The 19,577-nt window shown below is 43.7% G+C and overlaps 1 non-coding gene and 1 pseudogene across 1 annotated transcript; both read right to left on the bottom strand.

Moving 5' to 3' along the window:
* Positions 1-12,489: 12,489 nt before the first annotated feature.
* On the bottom strand, positions 12,490-12,593 carry LOC144232226 (U6 spliceosomal RNA). The gene has a single exon (XR_013335338.1). It is a non-coding gene; the product is annotated as a U6 spliceosomal RNA (small nuclear RNA).
* Positions 12,594-18,774: 6,181 nt separating this feature from the next.
* Positions 18,775-19,129, bottom strand: LOC144232076 (small ribosomal subunit protein uS10 pseudogene; annotated as a pseudogene).
* Positions 19,130-19,577: the final 448 nt, after the last annotated feature.

Here is a 19,577-nt window from a genome sequence, read left to right as displayed (position 1 = left end):
TGAGATTGATGATCTTGAGACAAGATTGTGAAATTCTTCCCCAAACTGAGATGGGAGGGCCTTGCTAGAGAAATCTAGCTGGGGCCTCTAACCAGTACTGACGTCAAGAACTTTCTTTCATTTTCAGCTTTTTCTCTCAGAAAGTTTTTGTATTCTAGTAGGAACTCCGTGTTTTTAGACTACTGTGGATCGAGTGTGGAGCCACGGATTTTTTTTTTTTTCAAATGGCTTTATTGAAATATAGTTCATATGCTCTACAGTTCACCCATTTAAAGTGTTTAAGTCGGTGGCTGTCAGTACATTCACAGAATCACCGTCTGTCACCATAATTACTTTTGGAACATTTTCATCACCTCCAAAACAGACCTCATGTTTTTAGGTATTAACCTCCCCCATCAGCCTCAGGCCACTACTAATCTGTTTTCTGTCTCTGTAGACTTGTCTATTCTGAACATTTCATGTAAATGGAATCGCACAATATATGATCTTTTGTAACCTGCGTCTTTCACTTAGCATAAGGTTGTCAAGGTATAGCATATATCATGGACTTTTAGAAATACATTATTTGAGTCTTTTTCTGTTTGTAGAAGGGTTTTTCCTCTGTCTTGCTCTTTTGTCTCTGCCATTAAAAACGGGTCATTTTCTTTTGCTTAAACGTGGTATTCTCTGGTAAGTCAGTCTCTTTTTTCCCCCAGTGAAACAAAGTGGTTCTTTTAGGATTGTGAGTGATGTGTCTGTTGTAATTTGCCGCTGTCCTCTGATGAGGAAGCGAAACTTCAGGTCTGCAGTTTCCCAAGACAGATGTATCTGGAGAGAACTCACCAGACTGGGAAGTTACTGACCTGGGAACTTCTCTCAGGAGTCCTCATCATTGGTCTTAGTATTTGTAAGAATTTCGTTTTGGGGTTTAAAAGGCAAACTGAGGGGCGCCTGGGTGGCTCAGCCAGTTGTGTCCAACTTCCATTCAGGTCATGATCTCACGGTGCGTGGGTCCCACGTCGGGCTCTGTGCTGACAGCCCAGAGCCAGGGGTCTGCTTCGGATTCTGTGTCTCCCTCTCTCTGCCCCTCCCTTCCTCATGCTCTGTCTCTGTCTCTCAAAAATAAATAAACACTAACAAGTTTAAAAACAAATCAATAAGTAAAAAATAAAATGCAAACTGAGTCTGTTTCCTAGGAGCTGTTCGGCTGGGTTTGGGTGCTGCCTTCCCTGGGTTTGGGATTGCCCTTGTGTAGATTGATTTACTTATCTTGGCAGGTCCAAAGCGCCCATTCTTTGAGCCCTCTCTTTTCACCTTATTCATGAGAAGCAGCGCCTGCCCTTACTCTGGGAATGGAAATTGTTCTTCCTGATTTCCCCATTGGCTTTGAGAGCAGGAACCTGAGGTCAGTGATGCATTCTGTCCTGGACTGACGGTCAGAGGGGACCCAAGGGAATTTTTACCCTTACTGAGTATAGGGAAGTCGGCTTTGGGAACTTCCTCATCATAAAAGCTGTCTTTTAGTGTCGAGGTTAAAAGTTCAACCTATAAGAGGTATTCCTAGTTTGATGTATTTGTTTACGGCTTTGCTTTGCCTGGATTGTGAAAGCAACGCTTGTCAAACGTCTATATGCATAGGGATTTACTGGGATCTTGTTAAAAATGCAGACGCTGACTCACTAGGTCTGGGTCAGCTCGGAATCCTGTGTTTCTGGCAGGTGATGCTGTTGCTGCCTGTACTGCTACCTTACTATGAGTGACAAGACTGTGCTAGAGGACTTGTGGGAAGAGTTGGAACGCAGACTTTTGCTTGGGGCTGAGTCCTAAGGCTTGGGCGCTTTGGGCCCTCCCTCCCTTTTCTCCCGGAGCAGGTAGGCGGAGCCCGGAGCTCTTCCTGCGCATGCGTGCTCGCTCTCATCCGCGCCTCCCTGCTTCCGAGGGTGACTGCTGCGTCTGCCTGTTGCTAAGAGACGCAGAGCGTGAGCGGACCAGACGCTGGTGGGTGGGAGGGGAGCGGCGCCCACGGGGGCCGGGAGAGGGTATGGGGCGCAAGTGCTGGGGACTCCAGGGATGGGAGTCTCCTGGGATTCAGAATTCAGCGCTTAGAGGACCCTCAGTGTTGCAATGCCCGGGTTTCTCCTTAGGCATTTTTAAATTGTCACCCTTAAATGGTTATATATAAGTACTAACGTAATATTCCCGAATTGCCTCTTGGCCAGGAAAATGTGAAGTACTTTATGTCAGGCCCTTTGAAAAAAAAAATGGCCAACTCGTGTGTAAGAGGTTTGTTTTGTTTTTAATCTTTTCCCCCCTAAGTCACATAATAAAACACAGACTTAGAAAAGTCAACCAAACCAAATGTGTAGCTTAATTATTAGAAGGCAGACATCTTTGTATCCACCACCCAGATCGCAAAATAGAACTTTGCAGCAGTCCCAGGCGCTCTATCTGGACCTATCCAACCACCTTCCTCCTTCCAAAGGTGGCGACTACCCTGACTTTAATAGTTATCACGATTTTGGGTGTCTTTATAGTTTTAGCACCCAAATATACATCCTTAGATGTATTTTATCTATCTATCTATCTACCTATCTATCTCTATATATATCTATCTAGAGCAAGCAAGCAAGGGGCAGGGGCGGAGAGAGAGGGAGAGAGACAGAGTCCCAAGCAGGGTTTTTTGTCAGTGCAGAACCCCACTCAGGGCTCCAGCTCAGGAACCGTGATATCATGACCTGAGCAGAAAACAAGAGTCCTAGGTTTAACCAACTGAGCCATCCAGGTGCCCCCCATTAAAAAAATTTTTTTTTGTTAAGGTTTATTTATTTTTGAGAGAGAGAGACAGAGCGTGAGCAGGGAGGGGCAGAGAGGTGGAGACATAGAATCTGAAGCAGGATCCAGGCTCTGAGCTGTCAGCACAGAGCCTGATGTGAGACTCAAATTCATGAACCCTGAGATCATGATCTGAGCCCCCCAGGGGTGCCCCCCCCACCGGGTGCCCCTTTAGATGTATTCTAAAAAGCTTACTTAAAATGCACTTTAAGTCTTTTAGAATCTGTGGATTCTATCTTAATTTCCTTCTTTTCCTTACAGTGTGTAGACTTTTTCACAGTCCGTTTTTGCTGACTTCATATTCAGTGTTCAGCTCACATTCAACATGTTCTTCTGTCCTCTCTTATTTCAATCAAATTAGCACCTGGATCTGGAAACTCAGTCAGACACAGGTTCAGATCTCTTTGGCCAGCGTCTACATGGTAGAGTGTTCTCTTTGACCAGAGGGCACGTTGGTGTCTGGTTATCTTTCTATTATCTTAGCACCCACAAATACATAATGTCTCTATCTGTTAATTCACTGGATGATGCAACATGGTGATATTCATGTTCTATCATCTCTTTTTCACTTGTTAGTTGGAATCTTTCTATAAAGAGATGCTTCCTCTAATCTTATTTTTTCACCAGATGTATAATTTGTGTAGAAAAGGCAGGATAAATGCTTGATTTCCCCCCACCCCTCCAACCCCATTGAGTTATCAGTGTTTAAGATAATGAATGTTTCCTATCATTTCCAATCACCTTCAAAGGTGATCTATTATTATATTTTTCAGTGTAATTATGAACTCACAGGCTGTAGCATATTTGATGGTTTCAATTCATTGCAGTTATTATCTCTGTTAAAACTCAGGTTGTCCCGTCTTTGCTCAGTGGGAGCCTCTTTGATTTTGACTTCCAGATCCTTTTGTCACGACCCTGGTGGTCATTGATCGGCTTCTTTCTTTCTGATATGACAAGATATTTCTGGCTCACACTGTACGTTTTTAAAAATATTTATTTATTTAGAGAGACAGAGAGAACAAGCAGGGGAGGGGCAGAGAGAGAGAGAGAGAGCGAGGGAGAGAGACGATCCCAAGCAGGCTCCACAGTCAGTGCAGAGCCTGACGCAGGGCTCGATCTCATGAACCTGCGAGGTGTTGACCTGAGCCAAAATCTAGAGTTGGATACTCAACTGACTGAACCACCCAGGCGCCCCCACATTGTACATTTCTTGCCTCAGACTTGGAAACAGACTCTTCCAAAAGTCCTGGTCACTTTTAGTGAGAAATGGTACTTCAAAACTACAAACTAGGAGCTGGGATACTCCTTGCTACTGGGTTGTTTCTAGGTTCTTCTGGAGGACAGAGATAGGGACGATATCTATTTACAGATAAAATGGTCCATTAGAGGACTTTAAGCACGGGAGTGGTGTGATCTGATTTATGCTTTTGAAAGATCATTCCACTGTGAGAGAATGGACTCTGAGGGCAGGAGGGGAAGCAGGTACGCCTATCTGGGTGTTGTTGTCCAAGAGAGATGTGGAGAACAAGACTGAAGCAGCAGAGGCGGGAAGTGGTTGGATTCAGGCTGTATGTGGAGACAGAGCTATAGATGCTAATGGATGGGACGCAGGGAAATAGGGAAAAGACTCAGTTCTAAGTTTATGACCTGAGTAACCCGGTGGGTGGTGGTGCCCTTCACTGCCACAGGGAAACCTGCGGAAAGAGCAGGTCTGTGGAAGGGAAGACAAGAGTTGCTTTGGACATTAAGTTTAGGCATCTTAATGAAGATGTCACTTGGTGGGTATAAAATTCGGGAGCGCGGAGGTAAGTCAGAGCCGCAGCTATGGATTTGGGAGTCACTAGTGCCTCGGTGGTCCTGAATGAGATAAGATCACCTAGTGGAAGAGGGAGGTGAAGGAGAAGCAAGGAGGGCCAGGTCCGCAGCTGGATCCTGGGGAGCTGGAAGAATACAGCCCCACAGGGAAGCCTGAGAAAGCATGCGGGGTCAGGAGGAAAAGTGGAAAGAGGGTGGTCATGCCAAAGCTTGGAGAAGAGGCGAGGATGTTCAGGAAGGAAGGAGTGGCCAGTTGTATCAAGTGCTGCTGTGGGTTGAGCAAGGTGAGAGTGGAGACCTGACCAATGGGCTGGGCAGGGTGGGAGAGCTTTCAGTGGGCTGTGGGAAGGAAAGGTCAAGGCGGTGAGAAGGGGGCAGGGGTGACAAGGCAGACACAGGAAATATAAGCAATTCTGGAGGGAATTTGCAGGGAAGAGAGGGAAAAAAAGTTGGAAAGGGCTGTGGGCTCAAGGGACCATGTTTGTTTGTTTGAAGTTTATTTATTTTGAGAGAGAGAGAGAGAGAGAGAATCCTGAGCAGGCTCTGTGCTAACAGTGCAGAGATCTCATGACCATGAGATCATGACCTGGGCGGAAACCACGAGATCATGACCTGAGCCGAAGTCAGTTGCTTAACCCACTGAGCCACCGAGGCTCCCCTGTATATTTTTAAGAACAGCCACATTAAGGCCTATTTGTGTTCAAATAGGTGTGATCCAGTACACAGAAGAAACTGATAAAGCCAGAGAATGAGAGTACAGCAGCCGCAAAGTCTTTAAGTATTTGGAGAGATGAAACAGTATGGAGGTTCCTCAAAAAATTAACACTAGGACTCCCCTATGACCCAGCAATAGCACTGCTAGGAATTTAACCAAGGGATACAGGGGTGCTGATGCATAGGGGCACATGGACCCCAATGTTCATAGCAGCACTCTCGACAATAGCCAAAACACGGAAAAGAACCTAAGTGTCCATCAACTGATGAATGGATCAAGAAGATGTGGTTTATCTATACGATGGACTACTACATGGCAATGAGAAAGAATGAAATCTGGCCACGTGTAGCAACATGGATGGAACTCGAGGGTATTATGCTGAGCGAAATAAGTCAGGCAGAGAAGGACAGCTACCGTATGTTTGCACATATAGGTGGATTAGGAGGAAGTAATGGAGAACGATGCGGGAGAAGAAGGGGAAAAATAGTTGGGGAGAGGGAGGGAGGCAAACCATTAGAGATTCTTGAATGCTGAGAACAAACCTGAGGGCTGATGGGGGTGGGGGAGAGGGGAAGGGGGGCGATGGGCATGGAGGAGGGCACTTGTTGGGATGAGCGCTGGGTGTTATATGGAAACCAACTTGACAATAAACTATTTAAAAAGAAAAGAAAGAAAAGAAAAATTCGGTACAAAAGGGAGAGATAGGCCACAGCCTTGAATTGTGAACTGCGGCACTCTGTCATTATAGGGAAGGAGATCTGGATACAAATGCTGGTAGGGGGCTGGAGCTGGGGTTGGGGAAGCATCGGATTTCCTTAGTGAATATGTAGTGAGGTGAAGAGACAAAATTCCTGCCTTGAAACACAGAAGGAGATTTAGGGGAGTGTAGTGGGTTAGCTGACAGCGTTGCCTGCTCATTTCAGATGTGAGGTAAAAATAAATTTTTGTGACTCTGCATGGGTACAGATGGTGGCTAGATTTCACATGGTGATCATGTATATAAATATCTCAATGTATACAAATATTGGAATCATTATGCCGTGCACCTGAAACCAACACAATGTCATATGTCAAATTATACTTTAATAAGAAAAGAAAGATTTGGGGCGCCGGGATGGCTGAGTCAGTTAAGCAACCAACTTTGGTTCAGGTCATGGTCTCATGGTTCCTGAGTTCGAGCCCCGCGTCCGGCTCTGTTCTGACAGCTCAGAGCCCGGAGCCGGCTTCAGATTCTGTGTCTCCCTCTCTCTCTTCTCCTCTGCTCACACTCTGTCTCTCTCAAAAATAAATAAACATTAAAAAAAACTTAAAAAAAGAAAGATATGGTGAAGACATGATGAAATTTTAGGGTGATGAGGGGTTCATGGAGTGCAGAGCTGACGAACAAGAAAAAATTCTTGAAGACGTCTTTGGTGCATAAAGGTGATTTTATTAAAGCACAGGGACAGGACCTGTGGGCAGGAAGAGCTGCCCTGTAAGTGTCGGGGTGACCATTTTATGGAGTTGGGGAGATAAAGTCAAGAGGGAGTTTCCAAAGAGACTTTCACATGCTATAGGCTTATTGGAGGCCTGGCTATTGTCAAGCCAAGGCTGTCTTTCCCTCCAGCAAAGCATTAACACTGAGACAGTGGGGAGTTCCTGGACTTTAGGCAGTTGATGCGATTGCCTTTTTCTGGTTAACTCGTGGAGACTCTTATCAGCTTAACCTTTTTTTTTTTTTGTCCTTTCTTGTTTTTAGGTAGCTGGGAGTGTCCAAGGAATATCATACATGTCCCACTTGGGGCTGGGAGGGGTGCTGTTAGCCTGCACCTTGCCCTCAGCTTGCCCCTCATCAAACACAGTGGGGTTTTCTCCATCTACGCTCAGCTGCTCATGCGCAGGCACAGAGCAGGTGGCTCACTGGTCGCAATTGGGCTGGGGTCCTGCCACCTGTGTGTGACGGAGGGGGTGCGGGAGAGTAGGGTGTTTGTGGGGAACTGGGTCAAGGCCTGTACTCTGTGCAGTATTTGAGTTCTAAACCCTATCCTTGTAGACGTTCATCTCAACTAGTAGCTTTAGCTGGCATCATGTACCCCAGTCTTAAAAACACAAACCAGGGGCGCCTGGGTGGCTCAGTCGGTTGAGCGTCCGACTTTGGCTCAGGTCATGATCTCAAGGTTTGTGGGTTCGAGCTCTGTGGCGGGCTCTGTGCTGACAGCTCAGAGCCTGGAGCCTGTTTCAGATTCTGTATCTCCCTCTTTCTCTGTCCCTCCCCTGCTCACGCTGTCTTTCTCTCTCTCTCTCTCAGAAATAAAAACATTTAAAAAAAGTTATAAATAATAAAAACACAAGCCTTAGGGGCGCCTGGGTGGCTCAGTTAGGTGAGCCTCTGGCTTTGCCTGGGGTCATGATCTCGTGGTTTGTGAGTTCGAGCCCCACATTGGGCTTGCTGCTATCAGCGGGTCAGTGCAGAGCCTGCTTTGGATCCTCTGACTCCCTCTCTTTGCCCCTCCCCCTGTGTACTCTCCCCAAAATAAATAAATATTTTAAAAAACACCACAACCTTAAACAAAAACATAATGATAATATCTGTGTGGCTCCTCCCTCTCTTTCTCTTTTGGAAGCTTTTTAAAATTTTTTTTTTATTTTTATAATTTATTGCTGCCAAAAAGTAATTTAACCTAAATCTGATCAAGCTTTTAGTCTTTTAATTTTTTTAATGTTTATTTATTTTTGAGAGAGAGAGAAAGACAGACTGTGAGCCAGGGAGTGGCAGAGAGAAAGGGAGACACAGAGTCTGACTGGGCTCTGTGCTGAGCTGTCAGCACAGAGCCTGAAGTGGGGCTTGAACTCATGAACCTGCGAACCAACATGAGCGGAAGTCAGTTGCTCAACCGACTGAGCCACCCTGATGCCCCTTTGTCCAAGGTTGAGAGAGGACAAGAGACTCTTAGCCTGTAACATTTACAACTGGTGTTAAAGAGATAGTCACTGGGTTAGCAAGAGAAAAATGTTTGCCTAAGCTGACTTTTCATCAGGAACGATAGGGCCAGAAAACAGTAGAAAAGCATCTTTGAGGAGCTTGAAGGAAAAAAGAATCCCATATCTAGCATGAATGTCTTTGAAGAATGAAGACAAAATATGATTTCGGATAAAAATGAAGAGAGTTTATTGTCAGCAGACCACAAGACAAGGAAAGTCTTCAAGTTGAATGGGAGTACTCCCGAATGGAAATTTGAGTCTTTAGGTGAAATTGAATGGGGACACTGGACTTGGTAACTGTGGATAAATATAAAGGGCTATCTTTTTTCCTCAATTTACTTAAAAAATTACAAAGCAAAATAACTTTGTAATTGTATCATTCCGTTTACTGCTCCTTTCTTTTTTTTTAAATGTTTCTTTCTTTTTGAGAGGGAGACAGAGCACAAGCCAGGGAGGGGTAGAGAGAGAGGGAGACACAGAATCTGAAGCAGGCTTCAGGCTCTGAGCTGTCAGTACAGAGCCTGAGTTGGGGCTCGAACCCACGAACCATAAGATCGTGACCTGAGCCGAAGTCAGACGCTTAACCGACAGAGCCACCCAGGCACCCCTTGCACCTGTCCTTTCTGTTGTGTGTATACGTCGCACATATGGTTATAACATAAATGGGTGTGGTAGTGGAACTATACAGTTGCAAAGTTATTATGAAGTAGAATAATATTCACTCTAGCTGGACTCTGAGAAGTGAAGGATATGTATTGAAATCTTTAGAGCAACGGTTCTTAAAGTGCGATACAGAGATTTTGGGGGAATCCCTGAAACCCATTCAGGAAGCCTCCTTTTAAAAAAATTTTNCTCCCTCTCTCTCTGACCCTCCCCTGCTCACGCTGTCTCTCTCTCTCTCTCTCTCTCTCCTAGAAATAAATAAAAGATAAAAAAAATTTAAAAAAATTTTTTATAGTTTATTTTTGATACAGAGAGAGACAGAGCATGAGCGGGGGAGGGGCAGAGAGAGAGGGAGACACTGAATCTGAAACAGGCTCCAGGCTCTGAGCTGCCAGCACAGAATATAATGTGGGGCTCGAACCCACAAACCACAAGATCATGACCTGAGCCGAAGTCAGACTCTCAACCTACTGAGCCACCCATGTGCCCCTCAGGAGGCCTCCTGTTTCCAACAATATATGTTGGTAACGTTGCATTTTCTTCATAGATGCCAACCCAAACAGCTTATCACAACAGATTGAATGTAGAAGTCAGTATGAGTATCTGTCTGTCTTTTATTAAGCCAGGCATTAAAGAGATTTGCTAAAATATAAACCAATGCCTCTCTTCTGATTTCTTAAAAATATACTTTTGTTTTTCAAAAAAAAATTTTTAAATATTTTTATTTACTTCTAGGAGAGAGAGAGAGAGACAGCGTGAATAGGGGAGGGTCAGAGAGAGAGGGAGACACAGACTCTGAAACAGCCTCCAGGCTCTGAGCTGGCTGTCAGCACAGAGCCCGATGAGGGGCCCGAACCCACGAACCGCGAGATCATGACCTAAGCGAAAGTCGGACGCTTAACCGACTAAGCCACCCAGGCGCCCCTGTTTTTCAAAAAATTTTTAATGTTCATTTATTTTTGAGAAGGACAGAGAGACAGAGACAGAATGTGAGTGGGGGAGGGGCAGAGAAAGGGAGACACAGAATCTGAAACAGGCTCCAGGTTCTGAGCTGTTAGCACAGAGCCCGACATGCAGCTCAAACTCAGGAACCTTGAGATCATGACCTGAACTGAAGTCGGACACTTAGTCGACTGAACTACGCAGGCACCCCTGAAATATATTTTTCATAAAAACATGTTTATGTTAACATAACAATATTTAAATATTAAAAAATTCAGTTTAATGTCATCAATCTGCATACTTATGTATCTCCCCCATAAAAACTCTTTGGGGATATCCTATATTTTTTAGGGGTATAAGGGGATCCTGAAACTAAAATGCTTGTAATTGCTGTTGTAGAGCAAATACTCAAGAACAACGCGATGAGCAGCACTATTCACAAGAGCCAAAAGGTGAAAACAATGAGAATGTTTATCAACACAAAAATGGATAGACAAAGTGTAGGACCTCTAAACAATGGAATATGACCGCCTTAAAAGAAGGTGAAGTACTGATACATTGCTACCATGTGGATTATCCTGGAAAACATTATGCAAATTGAAAGACACCAAGCACGAAAGGCCACATATTGTATGATTCTGTTTTTATACAATGTTCACAGTAGGCAAATCCATAGAGACAGTGTAGATTGGAGGCAACCAGGCGCAGAGGAAGGGGAGATAGGGAGTTACTGCTTCATGGGTATGGAGTTTTATTTTGGGACGATGGAAATGTTTTATTTTTTACTTTTTTAAAAATTTTTTTGAGAGAGAAAGAAAACGCGCATGCGTGCAAGTGAAAGAGGGGCAGAGAGGGAGATAGAGGATCCTAAGTGGGTTCTGTGCTGTCAGCAGAGAGCCTGATGCGCAGCTCAAACTAAGGAACCCTGAGATAATGACCCGAGCCGAAGTCAGATGTTCAACCGATTGAGCCACCCAGGTGCCCTAAGATGGGAATGTTTTAGGACTGGAGAGACATGGGGGCCCCTGGGTGGCTCAGTTGGTTGAGCGGCTGACTTCAGCTCAGATCACAGCCTCACAGTTTATGGGTTTGAGCCCCATGTCGGGCTCTGAGCTGACAACTTGGAACCTGGAGCCTGCTTCGGATTCTCTGTCTCTGTCTCTGTCTACCCCTCCACTGGATGCTCGTTCTCTCTCTCTCCCTTAAAAATAAATAAATAAACATCAAAGAAAATAAATGAACCTGATAGAAATGGTGATTGCACAATACTGTGAATGCACTACATGCCACTGAATTAAACATTTTTAAAAAAATGTTTTATTTTGAGAGAGAAAGAGAGACAGTGTGAGCAGGAAAGGGACAGAAAGAGAGGGAGACATAGAATCCAAAGATAGGCTCCAGGCTCTGAGCTAGCTATCAGCACAGAACCCGACACGGGGCCCGAACCCACAAACTGTGAGATCATGACCTGAGCAGAGCCATATGTCAGAATTTCCTTACTTTTTAAGGCTGAATAATATTCCACTGCATACGTATACATTTTCTTTGTCAACTGGACACTTGGATCACTTCCCTTTTTAGTTATTGTGAATAATACTGCTGTGAACGTGGCTGTACAAATATCTCTTTCTGACCCTGTTTCCTTTCTTTTAAGTATATACCTAGAAGTGGAATTACTGGATCCTATGACATTTCTATTTCTTTTTTTTTTTTATTTTTTATTTATTTCTAGGAGAGAGTGAGAGAGACAGTGTGAGCAGGGGAGGGTCAGAGAGAGAGGGAGACACAGACTCTGAAACAGCCTCCAGGCTCTGAGCTGGCGGTCAGCACAGAGCCCGACGCGGGGCTCGAACCCACGAACCACGAGATCATGACCTAAGCGAAAGTCGGACGCTTAACCGACTAAGCCACCCAGGAGCCCCGACATTTCTATTTCTAATATGTTTTTATTTTTGAGAGAGAGAGAGAGAGAGACAGAATGCAAGGGCGGGGTGGAGGGGGGACAGAGAGAGAGAGAGAGGGAGACACAGAATTGGAAGCAGCCTCCAGGTCTGAGCTGTCAGCACAGAGCCCAATGTGGGGCTTGAATTGGTGAACTGTGAGATCATGACCTGAGCTAAATTTGGATGCTTAACTGACTGAGCCACGCTGACGCCCCCTCTATTTCTAATTTTTGAGGAGCCGCTACACTGTTTTCTGTAGTGGCTATACCATCTTACATTGCTACCAACAGTGTACCAGGGTCACCATACCCTTGTCAATGCTTTTTTTTCTGATAGTAGCTATCCTAATGGATATAAAGGGTTACTACAGTATGTAATTAAAAATTTTTTTTTGGTAATGTTTATTTATTTTTAAAAGAGAGAGACAGAGCAGGGGAGGGGCAGACACACACACACACACACGCACACACACACACACACACACACACACACAATCTGAAGCAGGCTCCAGGCTCTGAGCTGTCAGCACAGAGCTCGATGTGGGGGTTGCACTTACAAACTGTGAGATCATGACCAGCGCTGAAGTAAGACACTTAACTGACTGAGCCACCCAGGTACCCCAGTATGTAATTTCTTAAAAAATCTATGGAACACTTCACAAATTTGCATGTAATCCTTGTGCAAAGGCCATGCTAGTCTCTGTTCTGTTTTAGTTGTAGTACATATGCTACTGAAGTGAGCATACAGTATATGATTTAAAAAACACTAAGCATGCAAGAAAAGTTGAACTAATTTTGATAACAAGAGTAAAGGGTGGAAAGTACTTTTTAAAAAACCTAAGCTTCATAAAGTGTAGTTGATGAGACGCACGCCAGAGTGTTGAGGAGTGGAGTGTCCTGCTATCTGCAACTTACTCTGAATTGCGCCAAAACCAGAATGGATTCATTGATGGATGGGATAGATGTGTGATAAGGGAATAGGGCAAATACAGACAAATGTTAATTGTAGAATCTAAGTGGTGAGTATATGAGTGCTTACTGTACAGTTCTTTTAACTTTTCTTCGTATTTGAAGTTCTCATAATCTTTTTTGGGGGGGGGAGTTTTATTTGCCTTGGGCAAGGTTTGCTGGGAAAGAGTGAGAGTCCTTTAGCAGATGGGGACCCAAAAGGCTTTCCTGGCCCACCCCAGCCACATGTGCCTCCAGCAATTGAGAGGCCTCTGGGGGAAACTGTGTGGGACCAACTTCTGGAACTGGGCTGCTGGAGGCACATGTGGCTGGGGTGGGACAGGAAAGAGTAAACGGATCAAAGGGAACAGGTATGATTTCCCTGATGAACATGGATGCAAGAATTCTCAACAAGAGAATCGAATCAAGCAAATCGAATCCAACAATACATTAGAAGAATTATTCACTGGGATCAAGTGGGACTTATTCCTGGGCTGCAGCGGTGGTTCAGTACCCACGAATCATCCATGAATCATGCACATGATGCATCACATTAATAAAAGAAAGGATAAGAACCACACGACCCTCTTAATAGATGCAGAAGAAGCATTTGACAAAATACAGTAACCTTTCTTGATAAAAGCCCTCAAGAAAATAGGGATAGAAGGAACATACCTCAGGATCATGAAAGCCATATATGAAAGACCCACAGCTTTTTATCATCCTCAATGCAAAAAAGATGGAGAGCTTTCTCCCTATGGTCAGGAACATGACAAGGATGTCCACTTTTACCACTTTTGTTCAACCTAGTACTGGAAGTCCCAGCCTCAATAATCAGATAAGAAAAAGAAATAAAAGGAATCCAAACCAGCAAGAAAGAAGTCAAACTTTCACTCTTTGCAGATGGCATGGTACTCTATGTGGAAAACCTGAAAGACTCCACCAAAAAACTGTAGGACTGACACATGAATTCAGCAAAGTCGCACAATGTAAAAGAAATGTTCAGAAATCAGTCACATTTCTATACACCAATAATGAAGCAACAGAAAAAGAAATCAAGGAATTGATACCATTTACAATTGCACCAAAACCCATAAAATACCTAGGAATAAACCTAATCAAAGAGGTAAAATATCTATATGCTGAAAACTATAGAAAGCTTATGAAAGAAATTGAAGAAGACACAAAGAAATGGAAAAACATCCCATACCCATGGATTGGAAGAACAAACATTTTTAAAAGGTCTATACTACCCAAAACAATTTATACATACAATGCAATCCCTATCAAAATAACACCAGCATTCTTCACAGAGCTAGAACAAACAATTCTAAAATTTGTATGGAACAAGAAAGGACCCGGAATAGCCAAAGTAATGTTGAAAAGGAAAACCAAAGGTGGAGGCATCACAATCCCGGACTTTAAGCTGTATTACAAAACTGTAATCACCAAGACTGTCGTACTGTGGTACTGTCATGAACACACACAGATAGATCAGTGGAACAGAATAGAGAACCCAGAAATGACCCACAAATGTCTGGCTAACTAATCTTCAACAAAGCAGGAAAGAATATCCAATGGAAAAAAAAAGTCTCTTCAACAAATGGTGTTGGGAAAACTGGACAGCGACATGCAGAATGAACCTGAACCACTTTCTTACACCATACCAAAAATAAACTCAAAATGGATGAAAGACCTAAATGTAAGACAGGAAACCATCAAAATCCTAGAGGAGAAAACAGGCAACAACTTCTTTGACCTTGGCTGTAGTAATGTCTTACTTGACATGTCTCTGGAAGCAAGGGAAACAAAAGCAAAAATGAACTATTGGGACCTCATTAAGATAAGAAGCTTCTGCACAGCAAAGGAAACAATCAGCAAAACTAAAAGGGAACCAACGGAATGGGAGAAGATATTTACAAATGACATATTGGGTAAAGGGTTATCATCCAAAATCTATAAAGAACTTAACAAACTCACACCCATAAAGCAAATAATCCAGTGAAGAAATGGGCAAAAGATATAAATAGACACTTTTCCAAAGAAGGCATCCAGATAGCTAACAGATACATGAAAAGATCTCAACATCACTCATCATCAGGGGAATACAAATCAAAACCACAGTGAGATACCACCGCACATCTGTCAGAATGACTAAAATTAACAATTCAGGAAACAAGAGATGTTGGCAAGGATGTGGAGAAAGGGAAACCCTGTTGCGCAGCCGGTAGGAATGCAAACTGGTGCAGCCACTCTGGACAAAAGTATGAAGGTTCCTCAAAATATTAAAAATAGAACTACTCTGACACAGCAATTGCACTACTAGGTTTTTACCCAAAGGATATAAAAATGCTGACTCAAAGGGGCACATGCACCCCAATGTTTATAGCAGCACTATCAACAACAGCCAAATTATGGAAAGAGTCCAAATCTGATGAATGGATAAAGAAGATGTGGTGTATATACACAATGGAATAGTACTCAGCAATCAAAAAGAATGAAATCTTGCCATTTGCAACAATGTGGATGAAACTAGAATGTATTATGCTAAGCATATAAGTCCATCAGAGAAAGACAAACATGTGATTTCACTGATATGTGGAATTTAAGTAACAAAACAGATGGACATAGGGGAAGGGAAGGAAAAATAAGGTAAAAACAGGGAGGCAAACCATAAGAAAATCTTAAATACAGAAAACAAACTGAAGGTTGCTGGAGCGGTGTTGGGTGGGGGAATGAGCTAAATGGGTGATGGGCAATAAGGAGGGCACTTGCTGGGATGAGCACTGGGTGTTATATGTAAGTGATGAATCACTAAATTCTATTCCGGAGACCATTATTACACTGTATGTTAACTAACCTGGATTTCAATAAAAATTAAAACTAAAAGAAAGGGAGACCAGGTATGGAGAGTGGGAAAGAAGGAGGGCGATTACAATCCAGCTTTGAATTCCCTTAGATAGATTACATATGTCACTTACTGGTTTTCCTGTTGTCTTTGGCACATAAAGCAAGAGAGAGCCAAGACAGCAATGTGAGCTCATGAAATTCAGCTGGCCACTTGTGCAAGATTTCCAAATGGCATAATAGTACCAGGGCTCAGAGTTTGGTTCTCAGAACTGCAAATCCAGAGATTAAGACATCTAAGGGCCTCATGTGTGCCCAGATCCTGCTAGCCCAATTCATGGGAGATTACTAACAAACCAGGAGCATGAGGCCTGGAACTGCCAAGCAGATCAGACGCTTGGGGCAGATGGTTATTGCATTTTCTCTCTTGTGGGCTTGAGAAACAAATATCTTCAGAAGCCTCCTTAATGGGCAGAGCAACATAGCGAGGGGAATTAGTGGGATGATGGCTTAGTGGCTGACATTACTCAGGGTGGTTAGATCCAGGCCTGCAAATCCAACTGGAATTTTTGCCTTGGCTGGAGTTAGCACACTCTGCCCTGGATGGGGCTGGAGACCCATACTCACATTCTTGACCCTGGGTCTTCTTTCCAGACACTACATTTCTTCTGTTAACAGATTTTTTTCCTCGTGTGACCCAATGGATTAGGTAATATCTTTTTTAAAAAAATTTTTTAAATGTTTATTTCTGAGAGAGAGAGAGAGAGACAGAGTGAGTAGGGGAGGGTCAGAGAGAGAGGGAGACAAAGAATCTGAAACAGGCTCCAGGCTGTGAGCTAGCTGTCAGCACAGAGCCCGACACGGGGCTCAAACCCACAAACCGTGAGATCATGACCTGAGCCGAAGTCAGATGCTTAACGGACTGAGCCACCCAGGCGCCCCTAGGTTGTAATATCTTAAGGCAATTATCCCATGGGTATTTTCCATGACTTCTTCTTTTTTAGAATTTATTTTTGAGAGAGAGACAGACAGAGAGAGACAGAGTGTAACTGGGGGAGGAGCGGAGAGAGAAAGGGAGACACAGAATCAGAAGGAGGCTCCAGGCTCTAAGCTATCAGCACAGAGCCCGACACAGGGCTCGAAGTCATGAATCGTGAGATCATGACCTGAGCCAAAGCTGGACACTTGACCATCTGAGCCACCCAGGTGCTCTATCCATGGCTTCTTAACCACACCTTTGCACAGCATCTATAGTAAGAGTCAGAGGCACATGAAGTAACGCATGGTTGAGGGGCTGGAGGTGCTAAGAGGGAAAAAAAGGTGATCATAGAGATAGATAGCCAGTTGAGTACCCAGACTATTTAATTCAGACCCTTTTCAGAGCTTACGGTCTCTATGAATTCTGTTTGGATTTCAATCCTGTGAGTTCTTCATGCCTCTCACCTACCCTTCCCAGCTGATACATGGAACCATTTTTGATGCTTTGGCAAGTGGCATTTTTTGGTGTATTCTATCCCTGCAATGCATCTTTGGTTTGAGCGAAATCAAGTATCCACTTATCACTGATGTTGAGTCTGATGTGATTTTCTCTTGCCATCTCAGCTGCAGCCTCTAACAAAGCAGACTTTACCTCACTGGCAGATAGAAAATTGTACAACATCATGATCTTGGCTAGCCGAGGCATTGTAGGCGTTTGTCAAGACTTGTGTCAAAACATTTCACTGTGCATAATTAAAAAGAACACAAAAAAAGCCAAACTACATGGATATTGAGTCTAGTTGATGATATGAAGGCTGAACTGTTTAGGGGTAAGGTTTTCTGATATTTGTAACATATTGTGAAATGCATCACAAATAGGATGGATTTAGAGATCTTCATTTTAGACACTGGGGAAATGGACACAAAGCTTGTTGGTCACGTGTTAATGGAGCATCATAACTTACTCACTGATTCGTAAAAAGTAGAATTTATTAATTTTTTTCTAATTTCAGAAGAAGGGCATGTGTATTGTAAAAAAACAAAAAAAAAAACAAACCAAAAAAAACAAAAACCCTGAAGATTGAGTAGCTTCATTTAAATGTGGTTGTGAGTGATGAGGTTGTGTTGTGTGGGAAGCTACCTTTCAGTTGTGGGCCTGAGATACACTGGTGCTGTGAGGGCCTGGAAGAGGGGCTAAGATTTTCTTTTTCAATGTTTATTTATTTATTTTTTTGGTTGTTCACTTATTTTTGAGAGAGAGAGATAGTGTGAGTGGGAGAAGGGCAGATACAGAGGGAGACACAGAATCTGAAACAGACCCCAGGCTCCAAGATGTCAACAAAGAGCCCAATGTGGGGCTTGAACTCATGAACCATGAGATCATGACCTGAGCTGAAGTCGGTTGCTTAACTGACTGAGCCACTCAGGCACCCCATGTTTAGTCATTTTTGAAAGAGAGAGAATGAGTGGGGGAGGGCAGAGAGAGGGAGACAGAGAATCCAAAGCAGGCTCCAAGTTATCAGGATAAAGCCTGGGGCTCAAACTCATGAACTGTGAGAGCATGACCTGAGCCAAGTTGGATGCTCAACTGACTGAGCCCCCCAGGCTCCCCAGGATGTTGTTAAATAACAAAAATTCAACTGAGTAAGTTCTAAAGATCTAATTGGCTTTCTGCATCAATTCATGAATCGATTCATCTAGCAAGTAGAGGGGAGCTCCAAAGGACTACAGAAAAGGAGATGTTTTTAAAGGTAGACAGGGAGCAAAATAAAGGAAAAATCCATTGTTTTAGGCAAGGTTGCCCTCCTAAAGGGAACAGAGAGGGTCTCTCAGTGAATTTCCTAGTGCTGCCCCAGAAATTCCTGTGTTGACTGGTTACGGACTTGGGGCCTTAACCTAAGTGACACTATTTTTGGCCTGTGGTTTTCATGTTAACAGTATATAGAAAGCATTTTGCTGAGCCTCACTTTGTTGCTCAGCTGGGGGTTTGACTTGCCCATAATTCTCATTGGCGGAAGAGCATCTTTATTCTGGGGCTGCACAAATAAGAATCTGTTCTCTTACCATGGGGCACCTGGGTGGCTTAGTTGGTTGAGTGTCCAACTCTTTTTTTTTTTTTTAAGCTGATAATCAATTTATTTAAAAAGGTGATTTAAGCATCTGCAATGGTCTTCAACCTCAACTTCTGGCTCAATGCTGATGGAAGTATTCTGTTTAACAATCTCCGAAGGACTGCGCAAATCAACGAGTCACTTGTGGATCCTCATCTGAGAAGGATCCCAAGTCTTAGAACCTTCACCATGAGTTTTTCTTGTAGTGAGTCTCAGAGTCTTGGCAGGCATCCAAATTCGACCTTTCACTTTGAGATTCTTTTCCTTTGCTCCATTGATCAAGTCAACACATACCTTCTCCAAAGATTTTACATTGAGGCTGGTTACAGTGATTCTAATTCTGTGAACCGCCACCCCTGGTTCCTTGGGTACCTTCCCAGTGTCCTTAAAAGCCATGGCTACAGCATGGCTTCCTGACCCACTTGTTCCTCAGTGAGAGCAAACAACGGTGAGCCAGGAGCAGAAGCGGGGCCTCCAAAGCTCTGTTGTAGCTGCGGCCATGTCTTCCTCAAAGAGGAGCATCCGTCTTGATTTCGACTCAGGTCATGGACCCACGGCCCTGGGATTGAGCCCTGTGCTGGACTCTGTGCTGAACATGGAGACTGCTTAAGATTCTCTCCCTCCCTCCCTCTGCCCCTCTCCTCCGCTAGCATTCTCTTTCTCTCTCTCAAAAATATAAAATAATAAAAAATAAAAATAAAAATGAGTTAATAAAAAAAAAGAATCTCTTCTTTCATCAGTGTTGACCAAGGTTGGAGGTCCTGTGGAGTGTGTTTTCTTTCCTTGAGAGAACCTGGAAGAAAGTTCTGGAGGCTCCTGGCTGGCTCAATTGGTAGAGCACACG

The sequence above is a fragment of the Crocuta crocuta genome, unplaced genomic scaffold, assembly GCF_008692635.1.
Source record: "Crocuta crocuta isolate KB4526 unplaced genomic scaffold, BGI_CrCroc_1.0 scaffold44, whole genome shotgun sequence".
Classification (NCBI taxonomy): Eukaryota; Metazoa; Chordata; class Mammalia; order Carnivora; family Hyaenidae; genus Crocuta; species Crocuta crocuta.
This window is presented reverse-complemented; position numbering and strand designations above follow the sequence as displayed.